The 15,068-nt window shown below is 43.0% G+C and overlaps 1 pseudogene across 2 annotated transcripts in view; it reads left to right on the top strand.

The window, feature by feature from the left end:
• Positions 1–14,340, top strand: part of LOC146812831 (epidermal differentiation-specific protein pseudogene) — a 155,919-nt pseudogene extending 141,579 nt beyond the window's left edge. For both annotated transcript variants that reach the window (XR_014966913.1, XR_014966914.1), the window contains one exon: positions 10,539–14,340. The product of XR_014966913.1 is annotated as an epidermal differentiation-specific protein pseudogene, transcript variant X1 (transcript). The remainder of the gene's footprint in view (positions 1–10,538) is intronic.
• Positions 14,341–15,068: the final 728 nt, after the last annotated feature.

Genomic DNA, 15,068 nt, shown 5'->3' on the forward strand with positions numbered 1-15,068 from the left:
TCTTATAAAAACATTGATAGTGATAAACTCAATCCACATTGGATGTGTAAATGAACAGTAATGATTTTAAATATATAAGTACAAACAGGTTGTTTGAAAAAGCATTTGTACAGATGTTTTCATATCACAAAAGACAACCGACCACCTTCTGAAACTAAATTGGAAGTATATGTTGAGTTTTTTTTTTTTATCTAGTCCATCAACACTACAGTATTTAGGAAACAAACCCTGGACCTACAAAGTCTCCCAACCTTATGGAAAGGTAAATACGTGATGGGATTATGGGACAGATTTAGGTGTACAAACATGCTAATTGTGCATTACTGCAGTCAAGTTCGTTTAGCCCATTGGCTATTGTGTCCAAACGGATCATCCATTTCGATTCCCTCAGGTTCAAGATTGCAGATAAACTGCCGCCTCTTGGTCCCAACTTAACCCTTTCAAGTACCAACCACTGCAGATCTTCTGGGTTGTGGTTTTTCAGCTTGCAGTGTTCCACCAGTGGGGCCCCTGTTACGGAGCATGGAATCCTACTAAGGTGTTGCAGAATCCTGGATTTGATCTTTTGTTGGGTTTGACCTATGTAGAGTAATCCACAAGGACAGATGATACCGTAGATCACATAGACCGAATTACAGTTTGTGAATGAATTAAGGATGATTGTATGTTCCTTGTGGACAAAGGTTTTTGTGGCAATAGAGGTATCGCAGGCCTTGCAATGTCCGCATTTGAAGTGTCCAATCACTGGTTGAAGATTCCAGATGTGCGTAGGTATGACTAGGAGGATAGGCCAGGCCGGACATTGGCTGGTATGATCCGTCCTCCTAGGTCCAACATGTTTATACACAAACTTTGCACTGCACGGGGAGGCATTACCAGCGGACCAGACGAAATTTTAGATGCCTTTTTGGTGTTTTATGCTAATCTCTACACTGCTACCCAACGCACATGCCCTGAGGGGATGCAAGAATTTCTGGATTCCATTGTCCTAGTCTGGTTCAATAACATCCACAGGGAGTATATGAATCTCCCCATTACAGTCGGACGTTGTTCAGGTTATAAAGAGCCTACCACTCTACAAGGCCCCGGGGCCTGATGGCCTGACCACCTCGTTCTTCAAGGCGTACGTGGAGGAGTTGGCGCCCATGTTGCTGGCGGTTTGAGGAGGCTCTGGAGTTAGGTGTCCTACCCCAGTCCATGCGAGAAGCAATAATTATCACCCTGTTAAAACCCGAAGATTCCTATAGGCCACTGTCGCTGATCAATGTGGACGTTAAAATCCTCGCAAAATTGATTGTTAATAGACTGCAACCCATGCTTCCCATAATCGCGCTCCCTGACCAATCTGGGTTTATCCCTGGGAGATCCACTGCCCATAATTTGAAAAACATTTTCTCAGTGCTGTGCTGCATTATCTACACCCGGAGGTGCATGCCGCTGCTATATTCTTAGACGCCACTAAGGCGTTTGATACGCTTGAGTGGCCTTATTTGTTTGCCATCCTGACTCATATGGGATTCAGCCCGCTTCTCATTTTACTCTGATCCATTCGCAATTTTGCGTGGCACTAGGCAGGGGTGCCCGCTCTCTCCCTTGCTCTTTGCCATTGCAATGGAGCCTCTAGCTGTTCGCATCAGACAACACCACACGGCTCGGGGCATTGGCTTTAGCACCCAAAGCTCACTCATTTCACTTTATGCTGATGTGACTCTGTACATTATTAGTCCCGGGGAAAATCTGGACCCAGTCCTTAGCGTTCATTCGATTTGGGAACGTTGATTCGATTTGGGGGCCTCGCTGGTATATCAGTCAATTGGGCAAAATTGGTGGTGTTTCCTCTGACGGATGGCACGCCCCAGACGACCTCTAAGTTTCCCTTGCGGTGGGAAGCAGAGGCAGTTAAATATTTGGGTGTGTGGCTGAGTCGGGATACACAGGAGGTGTGGAACCTGAACTTTGGGAGAGCGGTCACTTGGTTGGAGGAGAAGGTAAAACTCTGGTCAATGCCTTTGTCAATAGCCGGCAAGATGGCATTGGCTAAAATGGTCATTTTGCCAAAGTTTCTTTACTTATTTGTCAATATTCCAATCCCGCAACATTTTTTTTCATACCCTCAAATCACAACTGATTTCCCTGGTTTGGGCCACGGGACAGGCCAGAGTCTCCTGGGACCTGTTGACTCTCCCGTTGCAACAAGGGGGCTTGGGGGGGGGGGGGGGGGCTCCGGACTTGCATTTATATGCATTATGCTCTCAGGCCCAATTTCTATACTTTTTGGTCCGTCCGACGCCCTATCAGCCCCATGTGGCGGTTGAGATTGACGCTGTGGCCCCTGTACCGCTCACGGTGGTGCTTTACCAGGCTTCACGATTCCCCCGAGGAGATATAGATACGGTATTTTCCAATGTCAACCTGCTAGGCCTGTTTGTACCTTTTAGGAGCTAACACTCTCTACAGTAGGTACGGTAAGACTGTGTTAAAGGTCAAAGATTGATGCCTGATGTAGAGAAATCCATACTGTGTTTGATGCGGTGTTTACGTATGACGCCCACTGACATTTATTGTGATATTCCGTCCTTGACTGATATATTATTTGTGCTGATGTACCATCATGCTGGCTTTGTTTTGAAATTGTCAGTTGTTTTTTCCCTTTGAAAATATAAATACAATAAGCTAGCATGACAGAAGACCCAGGAGTCCAAGAATTCGCCTCCCAATACTCGAGGATAGCTTGGAGAACGCACCATCCCATGTTAAACTAAACTGCATAACCGTGGCTGCACAAATTGTCAGCTCCATGGAAATGGGCGCAGGAGTTACAAGATAACAGGCTATCGTAGGATGCAGCCTCTGGCCTACTGATCAAGCACACTATGACATTTTTTAAAGGCGGCCAATAGGAGCTAACACCAGCCAGGACTCTCCTGCGATCCCTTCCCGAACCATGGGCAAATGCTCAAAAAAATCTACAGAGTCCGGGCAAGCACTCTAGCAGCATAAGCCCCAACCACCAGCAGTTCACAGCTCCACGTTAAGCTCTAGCATTATGGAAAGCCTAATATCTGCTTCTAAAAATATCACAAACATTGAGCAAGACTCTCTACTGGCCTCTATAAATGAATCTTTAGCAAATACAGTAAGGGCCCTAACATGGCATTATGATAAATTGGAGTTGCAGCTAGACCCAATTCAAACCCTGGCTATTTCAATACTAAAGATGGAGGAAAGTCAGTGCCCTGCATGAGAAGCTAAAAAAGATGCAGGCAAGGAATCTCCTTGCGCTACTTGTTCCTGCAATTTGATTGCGGGAAAAATGATGCACCTTGCCAGATGCTTTGAACTTAATGGTAACAGACATACAGCTGGCCTTACAGCAACAACTACGTAGTACCCATAGCAGGCTCGACTAAAAACCAACAGACTGAATCTGGTCACAACATGGAAAGAGGCTACCACACTGGAGACAGCCGATGAGGAAACCACACAGCTGTGCACGATGCTACCAAAGCAAGTCCTTGCAAAACTTTCATCACATTCCTTGGAAGTAAATCACAATCAGGGGGTATACTTGCCCCCACCCCTCACAGAGCACAAATCTGGCCCTGAAGTGAAGGACAAAAAATCACCTCGCCACGCTACCAACACAGTAAATCCCCAACTAATGAAAAATTGCCCTAGCTAAAAGAGCAAAAAAAGACAAAAGGTCAGAAACAAAGCATAAAGACTTTCACATCCGCTTCCACCACATCAGCTTCCGCCAAAGGAAACAAAATTAGACCACTCGCCTAACATATATCCACCGTTTAAAGGCTGCAGCAACTTGAAGAATGCATTACGACCTGCACAACCACCTGCTTCCTTTCCCCAGGCAACCCAGGCCTTGACAACGACACTACCTAAATCGAATACAGCCCCCACTGTGGTACAAAGTCTAGCACCACAATCCACTACATCAGGAACACACCTTTCGGGGCTTCCACTTAATTACGCAAGACCAGAAGGAACCCTCGGCCTGTAACAGTGGTAACACAACAAAAGATTCAGAAGTAGGACAACAGCCGGCGTTCTCATCCGAGTGCATTGAAATACTAGTTCTTTCCACAACCAACAGACTTTGCTTCATCACCGATCAAAGCTCCCCATTTCGACATTTAGAGCCCTCCATTCATTCGCAACATACTAAGGTTACTTCAGGCTACTCCTATTCAGTCAAAGCTAACCTCAGATGACCTACTGAGAATTTAAAGCTACCCCGGAGTGCCACAATCGGGAGGAAGCCACATTTTTAACATTAAAATGCACTTCAGTGGCAGAAGATCTACTAGACTGTAAGGCAATCCTTTAGGAATGGGGCATAGGAATTTCAAAAATACAAGTACTGAAGTACCCAGTCACATGTTCCATCCAACCCAAATGTCCACCCCTTTAGCATACTGAGGGGGCCTGGGGGCCTGGGCCCCTGCCTCGCCAATCACAGATAGATAATATAAATATATCTTGTTTTCACTCCTCAAGGAGCATGACCAGGAAAATAGTAACAGGACAAACAATTCCTCAGTCTCAGCCTCAAATGGATGCAGCAGTTGTATCAACATTGGAGGGTGGGCGAAGAGCTTATCAACCCTCATGAAGAAACACAGGCATAGACTTGGTATAAAGGATCTGAAAACAATGGGCAGGTCACAAATATTCCTTGCTCCATAATATACTCAAGAAGGCAGATTCAGTGGAGCTTCATGAGCATATGGAGATGAATGGTGACCTTGGAGGCAAACCATCAGGTTTTCTCCTGCAGAGAGAAATACTGCATTGATGTATATCCAGTCTATTATTTCAAACCTAAAGATTGAGCACTTTACATCTCACTTGCCAAATTCAATATCTCAGACAGACTGGTAAGAAAGGCGGGGGTCAATAGTGTTTCTTAATAGGTTGAAGGGTTTCTGATGTGAACGCACGGCTAGATTTGTATAGCAGCAAGAATCAACAAGACTTGTAAGGTTCAATGTGGATGGGGCTAGGATCATGCTTGTGTCCACTTCTTAATATTGGTGACTCTTTACCAGTGACTCTTCAATCAGAGTGCCAGTTTCTAAAGTTATCCTGAAGACACTTAAATAGTGGCTTGTATCTCAGAACATCAATAACAAAAATATGGCCTGACATGAATATCATCATCTAAATATTCTCAAACATATCTCCATTGACTGTAGATTTCTATTATTCAGTCCAATGGAGATAGTGTTTTTGAAAACAATATTTAGAACACAGTAGTCTGTTTAGCCAATACTTCGATTATTATATTCTGGTGACATACCTGAATGGTGGTGTTGTCCACTGCTGGAGGGCAGCTGATGAACACAAGGTAGCAGACCTGTACAACACTACTGGGTAATGGATGAATGAGACACCTGAGCTTGACTATTTTTCAGACTGAGTTCCTGGTCATTGGTTGAATAACTAAACGCTCCACTCCTTAATGGTGGGTTACAACGGTATGCTGGTGAAAATAAGCACAAACTATTTGAAGTGAGCCTGCATATGGCAGAAAACTAGGTTGATCAGATTGTAAAATCATAAAATGATCACCTTCATCACCTCTAAAGACACCCCATTATATTGGGAGGTCAACCATTGAGAGCCAAATATGGTGCTACAATCAATTATGGCAATGTCCCAGAGGCAAGAACTTCATAACCCATTGTCTACAAGTTCTGTGAAACTAATCAGTGAGGTTCATTGCTCACCTAAGACTGCCCATACCACTTGGGACATGCAATAACCGCACTGGTTCCTAGCAGCCACCTGAATGCCATGAAATACCCTCCCAAACAAATAGTGGTAATGCCTCGTTATTTAAAGCAAAGACAGCTCCCTGGGGGCCCTCGGAGATCAGCCAGTAAACCTCTTCTGGTGTTTAACAAAAGTGCTAGAAAAGGCTGGAACCTATTACAAGCTCATCATGGAGCTCTCTGCAGACAGCTCTTACTATCTGGATGGCTTAAAGAGCCATATGGGTAATTGTCTTTCAATCATGCTATACCACCAAGATGTCTGTTTTCTGATCTGTATTGAACAAATTAATTTGTCTATGTATTACACTTACATAGTACTACAGCGGTCATGGAACTCTGTTTCAGGTGTTTAACTAAACAAACTCTAACAGAGGACTAAGCAGAAGATCAATATTAAGGAAATCCACATGATTAAGAGAAATACATGTGGCTTGATTTTCTTCATACCGTCAAGGGATTGAGAGGCATATTTATCGAATTTCCATGCAACATAGCAAGCCATGGACTACGCGATGGAAGGACCTCTCCTGCATCTCTGAACTTAATTCCCAGATACCAATAGTAGGCCTTAAACAGGATAAATCTGCACTGAGAGCACTATACAGATCTGAAGAAAAAATAATACGGTTGTACATAATTTTGTCTGTGCGCTTATCACTGATTTCAGTTTTGAGGGAATATATAGTGAAAACCCTTGTATTACACTTTCCTTTTGCCCTGATGAAGTCCGTAAGGACGAAACGCGTTGGTTACACAGATTTGAAAAGAAAAATGAAATAATGAATTTCGAAACAAGACCTGCTGACTGGACTGATATTATTCAAAACTACAACATTATATTATATACAATGTTTATGTGGTGTGGTGGATCATAGTGTTTTGTTAACGTAGCAAGCCATGTTTGCGCCCTGCACTGCATGACAGGAAGAGGGCAGGAATGCACCGTATGTAACATTATACAGTGCAATCCTGCCCTCTGCCTGCACTGGCGCACAAACTACTGCCTAGTACAAAAGCAGGCACCCTTGCATCCTGGTGCAACGGTGCCTGCCTTGTAGGCGGAATTGTATTTATGCCGAAAGGGACACCTTCATCCACAAACAATCCACAGCATCATTTTCCAGTTCCTATGTGTGCTGCAGAATGCAGTACAAGTAGAAAGAGGAAAAAGGCAAGGAGACATAAGCATATTTCTCCTCATTACACCTCCCCCTGGGGAGGTGAAGCACTTTGATGCCTTCATCAGTCTCCAACTGATGGTGAATCTGGGAATATGTCAAAATACATAGGTGAATGTGTGGGAAAATACACACTCCACCCATATAACACCTCCCTGTGGCAGAGTAACGCAAGGCTGCGACTTGATGGCAGGAAAGTCTGGGTCATTCCTAAGGAGGAAGCAGCTAGAGACTATCTAATAGATATGTTCTTAAACTACGAAGGTATTAAATGTCACTCCCAGATTGAAGGCTTTTTGACTGATATTGCAAGGAAGGGTTAGATTAGATGGTCAAAGACCATTGGACCATGGTGAACTGATGTGTCTAAATGCAAGTATCTGTGTAGCTAGATTTAAGGCAGACAGCATGAACATCCATCCAAGTCTTAATGGGATTAGGAGAGTGCTGAAAGAGCAATTGATGGTCTGCTACATCAGGTAGTTGTATGACCAGCAAGGTGTCATCTGCATAGTCATTGACACTCAGTCCAAATTATCTTACCAGACAGGCAAGTGGAGTCCCATATGTCTAAACGATGAGTGAGTGCTGACCCAGGCAATGCGTGAACATAAAAGCGACTGAGGTCATCGCTGTAGAGCTCCCCAAGGGTCCGCCTACATGACAAGCTTGGCATGGAGCTTCTTTCTGGAAATCCTAATGCATTCTGACATTGGTGTGATCTAATATTGAGGGCTGGCCACATATCCAGGATAGTGAAGGGTCATCCAGGATAGTGAAGGGTCATCCACAGTGCTTCAAAACAGTTTGCCCAGCCTTTTACCATCTGCACAGGAATATGCTATTTTAGTTTCTAATTACTCATTCATCCTTTATGCATTACTCTTATACTCTACAATTAATGAGGATATCCTTAATGAGTGCGCAGTTTAGTAACTCAGAACCAGCCTAGTCTTGAATCCAATTGCCTAGCATCCCCAAATGGTCAAGGTTATCTTCCCTCAAGGGCCTTCTATTGCTTCTGCCTAATCCCTGTGCAGTGCTGTATACAGCTAAGGCCTGGCATGAGAATATAAGGCCTTTGTTATATCTAGACTTGATAATGGAACTTCAATTTGCCAAAGTAACTGAAGTAATGTTTACACTGTCTACAATGCTGCTACTCTCCTTCTGATGGCTTCTAGCTTGTTGCAATATTACACATACCTCGAAGTAAAGATATAAGGCTTCGAACTTGCGTTTCCTTCTCGTAGGTCCATCTATGGCAAATCTTCCATTTTCATTCACAGGGAGTTTGTCCAGTACAGGCCAACTTGTGCTTTGACATCAGCATCTATAGTACTGTAGTTGAAAATTGAAATGTAATGGCAAAGCTAAGGCCAAGGCCAGTTTAGTTTTTGGTCACTTATCCCGTGTTCACAGGTCCACTTAATACCTGCACTACTTGATATCACATTCTGAACAAAAACATGAAGAAATGGCTATTTTCCAGGCTTTGACTATGCCTCCACCCCCCGTTTTCTTCTGTTCCTGCTATGTCAACAGTATCCAGTGGCCTAAATATGGTACCTAGACCTGACAGCAGACAAATACAGTTGTAATGTAGAATGAAAGCTTATTTCTCAACTACTCTTTCACAGACAACGAGGAACTTCAGTGTACTGAAACCAAATATACTGCCCTTATGCAGGTAGTTATCATACACGCATTGAAATCATGGCTACAACACAATGTTTGCAAGGAATTTTGTTGTACTGGCTTTGAGAGTATAGGCCCACTCCATTTGATTGGTATGGTTATGATGTGAGTTTATAGTGTGGGCTGTCAGGGAAGAGTTGTTTCATGTGTGTAGTTAAGTGGGGTGCTTCATTCAGGTCAGTGAACATGTGGCCACACTTGATTATTAGGTAAAGACAGACATGAGATCGCTCCACTGCAGATACATGTCATATTATTAGTAATTGGCTAAGAAACTATCCTGCTTGTTCTTGATATGGTGCGGATTTGTAATGTATATGTGGGAAGTGCTGTATGTGAAGTTTAGAAGAAGTGCTAAGATCATGATATGGCTATCATATTGCTGTGCATATGCGTAGTGCGGCGAAGTGTGAGATGCATGCATAGAATGATACCATCTCCCTTGAACCTTCCCTGGACCTGGTGAGGTGATCTATTTACAATCAAGCAATTAGAATTTGAAGACTGAGCTAATCACCCGCGAGGGTATCCAGTCTCTAGGTTCTCGCTAGAGTGCTTACAGACTTAAGAAGATGTACCAAAGTAAAAGGGACAGCTGCCTTGTGAGGGGGACCAGTGAAATCAAGGCAGTACTAAGGAGGGACTAACAAGGCTGCTAAGGAATCGGAAGCCAGCCTTTGCTAAGGACACTGACACAAGCCAATGACAAATATGGGAGGAGAGCGGGTGGGGCTTCCATTCCATACTCCACTGCAACAAGTCTCGTAGAGCAGCGCATGCATGCTGACTCGGGCTCGACCTAAAGAATGGCAATAGCTCCTGAGTGGGAAGTGGGTTATAGGTTCAGGTTTATGTGCTCCTCAAGGTCATGGATGAGCTCTGTTCTCTGGTTGTAGTTCAAGGGATGCCCTGTCTTTCTTTCCTTCAATCCAGCAAAAGTTGCAGTTCACCGCTATGGGTTAATCCCCAGTTGAGTATTTTGATAAGAACAAGATACTAAAAGAAACGTGTGTACATTGCAGCGACCCCATGTCACTGGTCTCCTGAGCGGAAGAACATATGTGAACAGAAGAATGGCACAAGGGTATTCCACAAGTGACTTATGGCCCTGCACATGTTTAGGGGAATTTATGTGCCAATGATTGGCATCTCTGCAGTTTAGAAGAATAATATTGGTAAGACTGAACATTAGGTAACACCTGGCTAACATACTTGAATCAGGTTTTGCCCTTGCTTTCACTATATTCTATTCAAAAACCTTTGATCTGATGCCTGTTTACCTGATATTCTTGTTATATGCTTCTTTGCCAACATGAGATTTAGTTACTGTGCTTTAAAATTGAAATATGTAATCTTTCCATCTCACACGTTTATTAAGAAACACAATAGACTACAATGGTTCTACAAACTCACTTCACATTTGCTTCTGTGCTGAGTTGGAGAGAAGAAAATAGAAACTTTTTTTTTGCACTAGTTTTGCTTTATGTAATTTGGAGGATTACATTTACTGCAAAGAAAAGTTATTGGCACCTACTGTCATGCTACAAGTAGGTGGCAGCATGATGGTTGTTATTGGGGAACTGTATTAGGATTCTTGCCCATCCAGTGGCTTTCTCACTTTTCTATTACTACTTCTGATATTCACGCTTAATGTACCTAGAAGAAATGCAGTAGCAAACTGATTTATCCTTGGTGTCCCACAATTATTGGGAAATGAAGCACCTATTCTTTAGAAAATGGATTTCCAGAATATAGCAGAATGCATCTTTGACAGAAGCTTTGTCTGAGAAGTGAACTATAGTGCTGTGCAGTTGCACCAACCCTGCTTCGTGTACCATTCCTTATTGGCATTTATTTTGTGTTACAGGGTCAAGTAAGGGACCACATTGAAACCTACATAGCTGATGACCATGAATACAATCACTGTCTATGAACACTGCAACTTCCAAGGACTCCATAGGACATTTACTGCAGATGTTCCAAATCTGGTAAATGAGAACTTCAATGACTGCATCTCATCCGTGAAGATCGTCGGGCAGCCCTGGATCCTGTACCAACATATTAACTATCAAGGACAGTGCCTAGCACTAGAGGAGGGAGAATACTCTAGGCTTAGCATGAATGATGAGCTATCTTCTCTTAGACTGATCACTGATGACCTAAGCAATCCCCAGATCACAGTCTATGAGCATATCAATGGAGGGGGTAATGCATTAGTGCTGACTCAGGAGTCCAATCTAGCGTATGGAGGCATGCATGATAAAATATCCTCCCACGTAGTCCAGAGAGGAGCCTGGGCTCTGTACGAGCATGTAAATAAAGGCGGAAGGTGCATTATAGCCAGGGCTGGTGAATCTTTGGTGAATTATTGTGATATTGGTTTTAATGATGTAGTCTCCCATGTGTATCCTCTGCGTGCAGGAAAATCTCAGTACGGTGGACCTAAAAAGTAGTCCAGGGCATTAAAACTGACATTGAAACTGGAACATACCGATGTGAGTCTGGCACAAACATACATTCATCTGCAGTCCCTTCCCATACATTGATCCCAGGGCAGTCACAATTTGTTCTCTTCCGTGGGCATATCTTAACATATATTACCTATTCTTTGGGTGATCATGATTGTGTTTTGCTAAAGCTTGAAAAATCTGAGAAGAATCCTTTCCTTTAGATCTGCCATTTTTCCCGATCTTACTTCCAAAGTCATCCTTAGGCAGCAGGCAGTCATCCTGTGACCCAACTCTTATGATTTCTACCTTCAAGAAATGGCAAACGATAAGGCACTAAACCTGGAAATATTTTGTTGGGGTACACTGCATGGCCAAACGTCGACAGTTCAATCTGTTTCACGTTTATGGTTTTGATGGGTAAACACATGAACTAAGTCAAGATACCTGGATAATTCCTATTAAGATGTTGTGCCACAAGCTTCCATTAAGTGACTTGAAGGGACAGGTTTTATTAACCTCATTAATGTGCTGCAGTATATGTTAAATCATTTTTTGAAGCTCTAAAGCCTAAAGTGAATTAATTGCCTTTTCATTGTTTCCTTTTTAAATATTCGCTTTCATTGCACTGCAGCACAACCTGATACATTTTAGAGGTTCATTTGAAATCTGGTCCATTATCTGAAATCACCTAATACATACCATTATGATACAGTTAACAAGGTTAACTAATGTAGTAATTGGCATTTAATTTTGACACTGCTTCCCTTCCAAATGTAAAAAGTCAATGATCGGGTTCTGGTTTCTTGATCGGGTTCTGGTTTCTTGTATAACTGTTTTTGCTAGACCTTATAACTTAAATAAATCTCAATTATAAGCAGTTCTAGTGTACACCTGTCTCTTAATTCTAGAATCATTTGGAATACGTCAATGTCAAAATCATAGCACTGACATGTGTCGGGAAGGATGGTTTGAGGAGAACAGTCTCTTGCTAGCTTTCAATGACTAAAACTTTCAAGAGACAGCCACAGCCTATAAATAAGGTAACAGATGCCTGTCTCTAAGAATACCTATCCCACATACTTTGTTATGAGTTTCCATATACCTCTCACTTTGCTACTTATCTACCATGGCAATCTGGAACAAGATACACCAGGCTCCTTGCTGCCAAGAAGCCCTTGTATGCCTATACATACAAACAGACACCAATATAAACACACATACAACCTGCTTGGAACTCTTCTCAAGATAACAGGATCAAGATTCACCAGTATACTAATGATGCAACTCTACCTTAAAGTATTTCCTGCTTCAGATATCCAATGGTTTAAACACTGCTTGTACATCACCCAGACTTGAATGTTTAGCTCCTACCTGAAGCTCAACCCAACTGAGACACCATTCCTGTGTTTGGGAAGAGCAACAGAGACACAGTACAAATATTACTCTTAAGGAACACATTGACAAAAAATAAGGACAGCTTGGCACCAGCTCTCGGGAAGTGAAAGTGAACCTTTTTTTTTGTTTGTTTTTTTTTTTTTCTTCAACAAACTGACCTCTGAACTGCTGTTCAACCCCTGGTGCTCACATCTGGTTGGTGATAACCTGATCCATGGTCTTCCATACTGGCACCCGTAAGAGGATCCTACACACAAGCCCCTCTCATCCATGGCCTAAGGAAATATGATCGCACCAACCCTCGTCCTGATGAAACTCTGGCTCCCCTTGTAGTCATATCATTCAGCTGCACCATTTACAAAGCCACAATGACTAGTTCATATGCTTACATTGCAAGCATGCGCACCATGTCTGGCTGTTTTCAGCACACTCGCTGCCAGGGCAACTTCACAGTAAAGACTGCATCCTTATAAGGGGTACTGAACAGAAAACAAGGCACCAAAAGTTTTCCAACTCTACTCCCTGTTAATAGAACAACATCCCTGCATCCATCAAAGCCACCCCAACACTTCTCCAATATAGAAAAATGCTGGAGATGCACCTTTAAAAAAAATTTTGTTGATGTTTTTAGCTCCAAGGCACAATCAAACAATAACGTCTGTCACCAGTGTCACCTATACAGCAGTTGAGTAAGGCTGCCATACTAATTCAGATTAACAAATGTGCAGATTCATTTATCACATAAGATCTTTACCTTCACCTCAGGTGCATCCCTCTCTATGCCTCGCCTGGGTTTGAGCAGGTACACGGTTAATGAACCCCAAAAGTCTTTAGGTCATTAAGGCCTCGAATTTTACGAGGAGGAACTACCGAGTTAAAAATTACTGTGCCATGGCTTCCAGCCAGATCTGCTTGGTGGTTACCACTTGTGTGCCCCACTGGAGGGCCACTCTCCTCTTTGCTAATAGTCACTGATACAAATTTACGATTAGCAGGGTGATGGCTCTTAACCAGTCCGAGCAAGCACACTACAGGCTCACAGCATACCTGTTCCAAGACCATGTCCATCAGTGTCTGTTACTTGAGCCCAACAGCTTCGAACAGAGTTGCATTGCCATGCTAAGTGCACAAAATCTGCTTCCTGTCTCCCAACATCGTACACACTGTAGTGAGGGCTGCGATTTAGGTACATACATTGCTATGTTGGCATAAGCGCGTTAGATGTTAGAAAGCCATCTTGCCACTTTTGCTGCCTTTGCACACAACACTGCAGATACATGTTATTATTTGAAAACTGCTTGCTCGCCTTTTTCTTCACATGAGAACTGTCAGTTCACATCCCTAGACGTGCGCTGCGACCTTGGGCTGAACATTGTGTAAAGAAACAGTCTGGGTCGCCAGACAATGCATGTTTTTGAGTTCAGGTTGATCGGCCCACTATTTAGCCATAACACGCACGCAGCTGCAAATACCTGAAAGTCGAGTGCTTTTAATATTGCAGACTGCATGCTTTACACACATTCGGAAGAAGAGCTTTCCCAGGAGCAGAGTACACCTGATTCTGTGATGTGATTCCACTAAGCTGATCTTTACGGTATGGGGTTCCCCATTCAAGCCTAGAGACCTTCTACTAGTCTAATATTAGTTTACTAGCGAAAGGAAGGTGGCTGTAGTCCACTGTCATTATATTATGATTACTCCTTTCATTTTTTATGGTATTGTAACATTGCTGATGGTTTTGATTCTAATCATTTGTCTGCTTATGTTAGCCAAAGTACTGCATCTTAGGACACGTAGTTTATAAAATAAACCTTTTAAACTTTACCGTGTCTCTGATTACTCTTGTTGTGGACTGATATGAGAATAATTACGAACAGGTATTTCTGATTCCCACCATTCCTGAGAGTACTCTAAGTCGCTTGTTCTGGGTTGTCTATACATTGGGACCTCCGAGATAATACGGATAACGAATGGGACACTGATGCTGGTCGGATAGGGGTTCTGGGTTCTGAGGTGAGTTTTTGGTACACCACAATTCACTGAGGTCCTGGTTTCCTGCGCATAGTTCTGTGCATGAGCAGAATCCCTGCAACAACACTTTGTATCTGATCGCAGCCCAATTCTGAAAACCTTCGCAGGAGAGTACTATATTTGGTGTCTATACTTAAAATGGATTTCACGTAAATTACGGTTAGGTGTGAGTATTAATCCGTTGACCATTTGGATGGGTTGATAAACTGTAGTGTCGATCCATCTAGAGCCCTGTCATGAGTCTGCGGTTTATCGACTTGTGCTGCATTATATAGCTTAGTAAACAAGTGCCTACATATGTCTCTTGTGAGTGGCATCTGTAGTCAACGTTGGTGGTTCAGCTGTAAATTGGGGATAGAACTCCTGCATGGCGGCTGTGAGGTGATAATACATTCATGTCAGCATTGGGGTGCTTGAAATATCGCCAAGGGCTCCAAAGGTGCCATTACTGTTTATCTCCCATAGTGTGTAAACCTGGGCTAGCGAACAGCTAGAGCGCAGTAGTCAAATACAGATACTGC

Source organism: Triturus cristatus, chromosome 7, assembly GCF_964204655.1.
Source record: "Triturus cristatus chromosome 7, aTriCri1.1, whole genome shotgun sequence".
NCBI classification, from domain to species: Eukaryota; Metazoa; Chordata; class Amphibia; order Caudata; family Salamandridae; genus Triturus; species Triturus cristatus.